The 11,086-nt window shown below is 40.0% G+C and overlaps 1 pseudogene across 1 annotated transcript; it reads right to left on the bottom strand.

The window, feature by feature from the left end:
• Positions 1 to 2,244: 2,244 nt before the first annotated feature.
• Positions 2,245 to 6,145, bottom strand: LOC308421181 (heterogeneous nuclear ribonucleoprotein C-like; annotated as a pseudogene). The gene is made up of 2 exons: positions 6,025 to 6,145; positions 2,245 to 3,101 (listed from the first exon to the last, which is right to left on the bottom strand). The product of its transcript is annotated as a heterogeneous nuclear ribonucleoprotein C-like (transcript).
• Positions 6,146 to 11,086: the final 4,941 nt, after the last annotated feature.

Genomic DNA, 11,086 nt, shown 5'->3' on the forward strand with positions numbered 1-11,086 from the left:
CCAAGTAAGCTTCTGTGTGTTGCCGTGACTCTGGTATTTTCTCACAGCAATGAAAAGTAATTGATACAGTCTGAAGAGGGAAATGAATGCAGATGGATAGTGAGATTTCTCATGCTCAGTGATAACATATCATAAATAGAAGATGGTTTGAGTAAATTCCAGAGTCAGACTAGAACTAAAGGTATCTGGATGAATGATGGCATTTGTCTATTACTACGTACAGATCTGCAAATAGTTATGTGGAACAATATGCCCACTGATATGTATATTAGCAACTATACTTCTTAACTCAGTTCACTAGTAGACCTAAAAGCAATAATATTTCACTGACAATAACTACAATTACCAGCCAGTTCTTCATTCCTATGTATCATTCCCCTTATAAAGTAACAGTGCTTATATAAAGTGGTTGGGTTCAATGTAGATTTCCCAAGCATCCTTGTTCATTCCAAAAGCAAACAAATAAACAAACAAACAAACCTACTGTAAAATGTGAGCTACTGCCCCTTAAGCTGTAGGTCAGAAGTGCTCCAGAAAACCCCAAAACAACACAGGGTATTGTTATTAACCCCAAAACAACATAAGGTATTGCTATTGTTCTTGGTAGCCTACAAAAAGTTGATGGTAAGATTATGTTGCTGAAAATACTGCACACTTTGGTCTCAAGATATGGAGAAATCAATCCTTATTAACTAGGAAGCTTCATCTGTGCTGCCTCGTTTCCATAGCCATGAAAGGTGCTATGCAATTTCCTAAAGAGGGGAAAGCATCAATAGTCTTAACCAACTGTGAATGCCATAAGTTGCCATAGTGACCAGTGCATGGCAAGACAGCACAAAGATGCACTAACAACACAAATGTTATGGAGGTAACCAGCTAAAATTCAAGGCTCTCCTCCTCACAGGAAGACACATGTGTGTAGTGGGAGAGATCCACCCATGAGTTTGTGATTAGGGGACTGACAGAAAGGAACCTACTCTGTTATTTTCTTAAATGACTATATAGTGAAAGTGACTTCTAGATCTGGGTATCTAAACTTGTATCTATTAGTACAACTCTCAGGCCTCATCCAAGAAATTTCTTTGTGCAGTGGATCATGGTTAATGCAGAAACTTACAACTGGTCCACCACACTGCAGAACAGAAGTGGCTGAGGAGCACTCAGTTACAGCAAGACGTGTACACCACACTCTATCCCAAGGCTCAGCGACCATCAAAGAAGAAGGAGTGGAAAGATTACAGGGTCTAGAAGTCAGGGAAGACTGGGGTAAAACAGAACATTCTGGGTGTAATAGAACAACTACCATATTCACAATCTCACAGCAACTGTGGTTTCATAAACCAGACCTGCAGAAGATCAACACAATCATCAGTCTAGGCTGGATTTGAAAAAAATTAAGGAGCCCTCACCTCTGACTGGGAAGCTATTGACAACTGGTGGCCTCAGAGGGAAGAGGAATCAGGGTTTTCTTTTTTAGATGTAGTTCAGAAGCAAGGCTGTGTTGCAGACAAGTTAGGAAGGCAAGGCATATCATCAAACTGTGCTGTGTAAAATTCTCAAGAAACTAATAAGAAAAAAAAATTAAAAATCATTCACATTGGTCAAGTTTACTTTTTCCAAAAACGTAGGGTTGGTTCTACTGGAGGATGGTTTAAGAGCGCTGGTAAATTCTTCAGAGGACCACGGTTTGATTCTCAGCATCCATGAGTCAGCTAGCAAATCCTGTGCCTCCAATTCCAGAGGATGAATCTTGGTCTTTTCACTTACACAGGAACTGCATGCATATGGTATATAGACATACTGGCAGGCAAAACATACATACATACAAAATAAAAAATGAGTAAGTGCATTTTAAAATGTTTTACGAGGTCATGAAGAATAAACACAAGGCAGTGTGTAGGGGTGGGTGGAGGGGAGTAGATAATATTGACCCATGGCAGACAAACTACCTTTGATTTAAAAAAAAAAAAAAGAACTTCTATATTCCTAAGTATGGTAACAAGATAACTCAATAAAAAAAAGAATACATCTTTTTATTGGTAAGCCAAAGAGGTATCAAAATGAAAAGAGAACGTACGGGGTAAGAGTTAAGGAAACTACTAAGGAGCATGAAAGGAAGTGTAAATGGAACCAGGCACAGGGCAGTTATGCATTAACTCAGGGAGGATAAGGAGGGAGAATGTGAGGATGGGCTGCAGATCCTAGGGGAGAGGATCCGGTCTTACTTTGTTCGCTCCCAAGCTCTTAGGTAATGAGTAATGGGAAAAGACTTTTAAGTCCACGATGTTCTTGAGAGTCAACCTTCCCATTGGTGCTGTCTCTGTCACCTTCTTCTTCCTCAGGCTCCTTTTCATCATCCTTGATAAACTCCAGCTGGTCCCCCACCTTCATTGTCGTCATCATCCAGCAGGTCACGTCCTGAGTCATTTGCACCTGCCTCAGACTTCATCTTCACATCAGTCCCCTCTTTCTTCACAGACACACCACTCTCCTCTTCTCCACACTTTTCGTTCTTCGTCTCTGCCTGTTTGCTTTGTTCCTTTTCAGTGTTTCTGACCAGGCTTTTCAGCAGAGAATCCACGTTTTATTTTATCTGAGTCAGATCCTCCTTAGCGACCTTCTCATCTTTCTGGACTTGGAAGGGGAATTCCCATCGTCCACTCTTCAAATTGAATCCACTTTTGTCTCTTCACGAGTTGTTCCCGGCCACACGCTGGCATTTGGAAGGCACCACAGCTCCAGCAATAGGAGGAGAAAGAGAAAAAGGAGGAGGAGGGACGGGTGCTGTACATGCTGACATAATAATCCCATTGAATGTCGTAGACCAAGTCAAATTGAGGAACTGCACATCTCCGCTGCAGATAGTTTTCACACCTCGCTTTTCCACGGTTGACTTTTGGCTCTACAGCGAGGTTAATATCTAAGACCTGGCCAGCATTCATTTGGCCATCCATCCTCTCCGACATTTTTTTCACTAGCATACAGAATGAAGGCGAAGCCCTCATGCACTGAGCAGCCCACAATGTTGCCATTCTTTGAAAAGATGGTTTCCACCTCGGACTTCTTGACTATCAGAGTGTTGAGATTAAAACTTAGAACATCTTGAAAATCAGTTACCAAAATAAAAGTGATATTGATGTTGCTGACCGTAAAAGCATCAGATTGTCTGGGACTGTGAGATGTTACCCTATTACTTCCTGATTTGCCTGAACTGAGTCATATATCTTCTCAGGAAAGAGACCCATCATCAGCTATAACATGTAGCGATGGTCTGGAGCCACAGCTAATTATGACCCAGTCACACTGCTAATGCAAATGCTGGCTCACAGTTACCTGTGCTTTTCTCATTATTGGTGTATTTACTCAGACAGAAAATGCCAAATCCCATTGACTGTATAAATCATTCCAGATGTAATCAATGACTCCTTTTCTTCCAACACCAGGAGATGAGCTGGATCTCATGTTCTCATTCTCCTCCCTAAAGTACTGGGCATCCCTTTGTTGTTTGTCGTTGGCCAATTTAAACACTTGGCTTACTAGCATGTGGGGCAGGCACCCTGGGAACAAGGAAAGTTCGCGGAATTAATGAAAAGATGATGTCATTTCTGGGGAATAGAAACCAACTTGTGAATAATTGTTGAGAGAGTAAAAAGATCCAAACATGGGATTTGTAAAGGAATGTAGATTTTTAATTTTAGAACTAGAAATTATAAGTAATTCATTTGAAGGTATTGTAAAAGGTATATTAGTTTTCCATAAATACCTTAGCATATTAATAAGAAATCACTATTTTTCAGGTCATTAGATCAATTATAAACACGAATGCCTTGACAAATTTATTTTCTATACAGGCATACTACTAAAAAGAAAATACTATATTCTGATCAGGCTCAATTCCTCATGAGTATCTCTAATCCATAATTTCTTTGCAGTTTCAGCATCTCTCTTTACTTTTAAACGTCTTTAAGTTTCTCTGTACTGCTCATCTGAACTTTCTGACCTACTCGGGTCCACTGAGTCTCAAGTTACCATCTAACCTGTAACTATACTTTCATTACATTAATTTCTGCATTCAATTCCATCACCTGTGGTCAAGGAGCACCAAGGAGACAGCTTGTGATTAAGGCATATACAAGAATGTTTGCCCCATCAGGCTTTTGCATGTTTCTCTAGAAGAGAGTTGTAACCTGGCAACCCTGCTAAGTCTGGGATTTGCCTGGAGTAGGGGATAGGTGTGGTACCGGATTGCTAGATAATATGCCATAAAGAATCACTGTGTAGCACAAAAGTCAAGTGAGATGCTTCTCTGAGCAGGTTCATACACAGGCATCGTTTACTGGAGAAAAAAGGGTACCACTTTTCTATAGGCTGGAATATTTTAGCCTATAAGCTGAGAAGTGTGATTCCTGGGGAATTTTTCTAAAAAGGGTAACCCGCACTTCATTTCTCCTCACCCGAGCAACCAAGACAGACACTTAGACTCATAAATTTTCACACCCAGAACCTGTTAGCAGCTGTGGTTCTATGAGATAATTGTTGCTAACATCCATGGTCTCCTCCCTCTGCAGTTTCATAATAGCTTCTGGCAGAGACAAACCTGATTTAGCACAGGCCAAACTATTGTGTTGTCCTTTAGATGGAGAACGACAAATACAGTTGATATTTCTACTAGTCACCATTGTTGTCATTGTCTAACGTCCTCAGTGATGAATTTTGCAGGCTCAGTGGCTGATGACTTTAGAATGGTACAAAGTGAGGGCAGGAGACACTTCCTCTGTGCATAGAGGTCAACAACTAGGCCAGGTTTTGTGTGAATTTTGCTTGACATCAATTTTCTTTTTTATTTTTAGACATCAATTTTCTTTTCACCATATTTTATTTTAAAAAACATTTGTAACATTATGCATATAAATTCAGAGTTTAATTATTCTCTCATTATTTCATGAATAACTCTTTCGAGACAGCAGTTGACTTAAGTGCTGATAAAATGTGGGTGACATTAAAGGACATAAAAGGTGATAAAACATGTCCCTGTTATAACTGAAGATAACTCTGAGGGAGGAGAGGTGTAAGAGTCTGTGTTATGATGATACATCTGTTTACTACATAAATGAACTTAGACAAGTTACCTTGTTGGAGTCTATAAAATTGAGTTTAGGAACATCAATAAGCGTTCACAAAGAAAAATCAGCAGATGAAAATACATGTGTAGGTCAGAGTTTTATTTTTAAAGCAACAAACATTTTTATGGACCCTAACATGTTCATTGAACTGTCCTATTTGGGAGTCAGGCACATGAAGTGTTATATTACTTGCTGTGGGTACATGCTGTTATTATACTTTTTGTTGCAAATAAATATTATATGTGCAGTAAGACACAATTCAGGAAAAACAAAATTCGGGATAAAACGTAATCATTAAGAGAAAGGAGGATTAATCAAACCTGGTTGTTGCAGAAACCGGGTGAAGAAACTTTCCAAGATTGGGTTATAATAAGAATCAGGAGAAGGAAGAGTTTGATAATCTTAGTAACCTGTTCTTCCCTGGAGACCTGGCCTTTGCTTGACTCTAGGCAATACACCAGTAAGAAAGAATAAACCAGGACAGACTGGAGAGATGGCCGAGCGTTTAACAGCTCTTGTTGTTCTTCCAAAGAACAAGGATTTTGTTTGTAACACCCACATTGGCTGTCTCTAAACTACCTGAAACTCTAGCTACAGAGAATTGCCTCTTTCAGTGTACCTGTATCTATAGGCACACACACACACACACACATACACTCACATGCACACACTCATATATACACACATACACACACATAGGCACACACACATACACTCACATATACACACATATACACATATACACACACACATAGGCACACACACACACACACACACACACACACACATTTTCATAAAATAAAAATAAATCAAGACAGACTATCTGCCCTTAAGACTTGTTCAGTGTAGAGGCACAACAAAAAGCTGCTCGAGGGAAGCTAACAGAACAAGAAAGTCAGACCTTCCTGAGAGCCCTGGGGAGACTTGGCCAAGTGCTTCCGAGGCAGATCATAGGTTCGGATTCCAAGTCTGCTAATAAGTACTTGCAAAACCTTGGGGAGGTTATTAATCTCTGTGAACATCCGTTTCCATAATTCAAACTCAATAGAAAAAGGAAAAACCACAATAATGCCTTCGTTATTCGAATAAATGAAATGACTCAGCTTAATTTCAAAGGATAATACTTAGCCATAAATACTGATTGCCTAGCAATAAACTGCTCTTAACAATAATGTGCTTGGACTTAATGAGATTGCAAAGTTTTTGTAAGGCTAAAGACACTGTCAAGAAAACAAAATGGCAGCCAACAGAGTGGGAAAAGATCTTTACCAACACCACATCAGATAGAGGCCTAATATCCAAGGTATACAAAGAACTCAAAAAGCTAGACACCAGAGAATCAAACAACCCTATTAAAAAATGGGGTACAGAGTTAAACAAAAAGTTCTCATTTGAGGAATATCGAATGGTTGAGAAACATCTAAGGAAGTGCTCAACATCCTTAGCCATCAGGGCAATGAAAATCAAAACAACCCTGAGATTCCACCTCACATCACTCAGATTGGCCAAGATCCAAAACTCAGATGACAACAGATGCTGGCGAGGCTGCGGAGAAAGAGGAACCCTTCTCCACTGGTGGGGTTGTAAACGGATACAACCACTCTGGAAATCAGTCTGGTGTTTCCTCAGAAAAATGGACATAGTACTACCTGAAGACCCAGTTATTTCACTTCTGGACATTTACCCCAGAGATGCTCCAACACACAACAAAGATACATGCACCACAATATTCATTGCAGCTCTATTTATAATAGCCAGAAGCTGGGAAGAACCCAGATGTCCTTCAGTAGGTGAATGGATACAAAAATTGTGGTACATTTACCCAATGGAGTACTACTCAGCTATCAGAAACTATGACTTAACAAAATTCTTAAGAAAATGGATGCATCTAGAGAATATCATCCTGAGTGAGATAACCCAGTCACAACAGAACAGACATAATATGCAATCACTGATAATGGGATACTAACCCCAGAAAGCTCTGAACACCCCAGAAACAACTCACAGACTGAGTGAAGCTCAACAACAACAAAAAAAGTATATATTTTAATTAAAATAGAACTGTATCACATCCCTCTTTCCTCCCTACAGCCCTTCCTAGTCTCTCTCCTATCCCCTCAAATTAATAGCCTCTTTTCCTATATTATTGTTACATATGTATATACATGTGTATGTATATGTACCCACAAATACTTAATTACAATCTTAAAAAATGTATCTGAAATAAATAAATAAATAAAAGAAAAAAAACAATAGTGTGCTTATTAGTAACACTGAAGCCTTCTACCTCAATGGGAGTGAGAGAAACCCCAGGTTCTAGTCACCAATTCATATAAAATGAGTATCGATGCTTTCTGGGTCCAGCACTAGCCCATTTCTGTAAATCTGACTTCATTGGTGAGGATATTTAATTTGCTTCCATACTAGAAGAGCAGTAGTGAAGGTCCACAAGCCTGTGGCAGGAGATCACCAAACACCTCAAGCACCAAGTCTCCCATAATCCTCTGCCTTCCTCAGCCCATTGATATTTTCTTTTATCCTCCTGATCACAAGATGGCCACCACCACTAACAAACATAATGCCTGACAGAGGGAAGGGGTGTTTGCATGAGTATCTGGTAAACAGCTTGCCATTCTACTTGAAAATATAAACTCTGAACCAAAGAACAAATGGGATATGTCTGCTGAACAGGCAGGTGACAATGTGTACCATAATCAGATGCTTTAAAAACCGTCATAGATTGCATCTTTCAGGGGCAAATAAATTACCTACCTGTAACAAGATGGAAGTGTATGTAATATTTAGAGGCAAAGGCCACAAGAGGGGTGGTTGAAAAAGAGACAGACACGCTGTCAGACCTTTGGGCAAGTTTTTTTTTTTTTTTTTTTTTTTTTTTTTTTCACGGTGAATTTTAATTGTAATTGTGTGCATAAAACATAAATTTATTTTCAGATATGCAAATGAAGCACCTGGAATAACAGAAAATAATATAGCCAGGTTTCGGGTACTGTCTCTCCAGGGCATGTGTATTATATGAATAACCACAAGTCACTTAAGCTCAACTCTCCCTAAGCCTTGCTCTGAACAGAACATCCCTTTTGTTTTTACTGCCTCTGTACACAGCCCACTTTAGTAAGAGCTGGTTCTATTCTCCACGCTTCTGCAGCACGTATGTTTCTGCAGTGGTTTTCAAAAAGTCTCTCATTCCCCCCACATGGCTAAAAATAACACTCACTCACTGTGACACACCACAGCTTCTCTTAGGAACAGGTTCTCCTCTCCTGCCACACTGGCTGCTCCTGTGCCTGCAGGTCCTCCCTCATGGCTTCTCCCACAACATTAGATTGTAATGTTAAAAATACCTCCTTAGGATGCTGGGTGAGTTCATCAGACTGGATGAGTTCATCTAGTTAACCATTTACATAGTCTCTTCGCTAGTAAATTCAGGTTTCTTGCTTTAAACATCATCTTTAATGCCAAATGTTCACTTTGTCTCAGCTCTGGACCCTGGACTCTACCTGCCCACAGCATCTTAAACTCTGAATGGAACTCCTGCAACCACATCAGCACCACCATGGTTAGTGATTGCCAGAGTACTATTTATTTACCCTGTTACTTAAGTGAAAAGCTTTGTATGTTTATTTCCTCTCTTCATCGACCCCCCTTTTGAATATTTCATTTATTTGCATTTGAAATCTTATCCCCTTTTCCAGTTTTTCCTCAACAATCCCCCATTCTATACCCCCTCCCCTGTTTTTATGAGGGTAGTCCTTCACCCACCCACCCACCCACTCCTACCTCATCACCATAGCATTCCCCTACACTTTAGCATCAAGCCTTCACAGGACCAAGGGCATTTGCTCCCATTGATGCCAGATAAGGCCATCCTCTGCTACATATGCAGCTGGGGCCACTGGGCCTCCATGTGTACTCTTTGGTTGGTGGTTTAGTCCCTGGGAGCTCTGGAGGGTCTGGTTGGTTGATAATGTTGTTCTTCTTATGGGATTGCAAATTCCATCAACTCCTTCAGACCTTTCTCTGGCTCCTCCATTGGGGTCCGCATGCTCAGTCCAATGGTTGGCTGTGAACACTCACATCTGTATTTGTCAGGCTCCGGAAGAACCTCTAAGGAAACAGCTATATTGGGCTCCTGTCAGGAAGCACTTCTTGGCATCCACAATACTGTCTGGGTTTGGTGTCTGTCTATGGGATATATCTCCAGGTGGAGCAGTCTCTAGATGTCCTTTCTTTCAGTCTCTGCTCTATACTTTGCCCCTGTATTTCCTTTAGACAGGGGAAATTCTGGGTTAAAAATTTGGAGATGAGTGAGAGGCCCCATCTCCCAACTGGATATGCCACTGAATATGGCCTCTACAGGTTCTTCCTCCTCTTTGTTAGGCATTTCAGCTAATCTCATCCCAGTTGGGTCCTGGGAACCTCTTGTTTTCTTGACATCTGGGATTGTTTGGTGGCTACGCCAAGTTCCCCATCCCCCATTGCTACAGACCTCTGTTTAATTTCCTGACCCTCTATATATCATCCTATCTACTCCCATACATGATTCTGTCCCCTCCTTCTTCCCTTCTGCTTTTCCCCACAAGTCCCTCCTACCCTCTACCTCCTGAGAGTATTTTCTCCCCTTCTAAGAAGGACTGAAGCATCCATACTTTAGTTTTCCTTCTTGAGCTTCATATGGTCTGTGAGTCATATTGTGGGTATTCCGAGATTTTTGTCTAATGACCATTTATGAGTTTGTACATTCCATGTGTGTTCTTTTGTGATTGGGTTACCTTGCTCAGGGGGACATTTTGTACTTCACACCATTTGCCTGTAAAATTCTTGAAGTCATTGTATCTAATAGCTGAGTAGTACTCCATTGTGTAAATTTACCATACTTTCTTTATCCATTCCTCTGTTGAAGGACATCTGGGTTCTTTACAGCTTCTGGTTATTATAAGTAAGGCTGCTATGAACATAGTCCTTGTTATATGTTGGAGCATTTTGGGGGTATATGCCCAGGAGCGGTTAACCTGGGTCCTCAGGTAGTACTTTGTCCAATTTTCTGAGGAAACTGCAGACTGATTTCTAGAGTGGTTGTACCAGCTTGCAATTCCACTAACTATGGAGGAGTGTTCCTCTTTCTCCACATCCACACCAGCATCTGTTGTCACCTGAGTTTTTGATCTTAGCCATTCTGACTGGTGTGAGGTAGAATTCTTTGTATATATTGGATATTAACTCTCTATCAGATGTAGGGTTGGTGAAGATCAGTTTTCAATTTGTTGGTTGCCATTTTGTCCTTTTGACAGTGTCCTTTGTCTTATATAAGGTTTTCAATTTTATGAACTCCCGTTTATTGATTTTTCTTATAGCATAAGCCCCAAAAAGAATGTCAAAGGGATAAAAATTGGAAAAGAAGTCAAACTATCACTATTTGCAAATGATATTATATTTAAATGACCCCAAAAATTCTACAAGAGAACTTCTATACCTGATAAACAATTTCAGCAAAGTGGCTAGATATAAAATCAACTCATACAAATCAGTAGCCTTTCTCTACTCAATGACAATCTGGCCAAGGAAGAAATTAGGAAAAACAACACCCTTCCCAATATTGTCAAATAATATAAAATACCTTGGTGTGACTTTAACCAAGTAAGTGAAATATCTGTATGACAAAAACTTCAAGTCTCTGAAGAAGGTAATTGGAGAATATCTCTGGAAATGGAAAGATCTCCCATGCTTATGGATTGGTAGGATTAAGATAGTAAAAATTTTGCCAAAAGTAATCTGCAGACTCAATCCAATACCCATTAAAATTCCAACTCAATTCTTCATAGAGTTAGAAAGAACAGTTTGCAAATTCATTTGAAATAAAAATCCCAGAATAGAGTAAACTATTCTCAACAATAAAAGAACTTCTGGGAGAATCACCATCCCTGACCTCAAACTGTATTGCAGAA

This window comes from Micromys minutus, assembly GCF_963924665.1.
Source record: "Micromys minutus genome assembly, chromosome: 5".
In the NCBI taxonomy this organism is placed as follows: domain Eukaryota; kingdom Metazoa; phylum Chordata; class Mammalia; order Rodentia; family Muridae; genus Micromys; species Micromys minutus.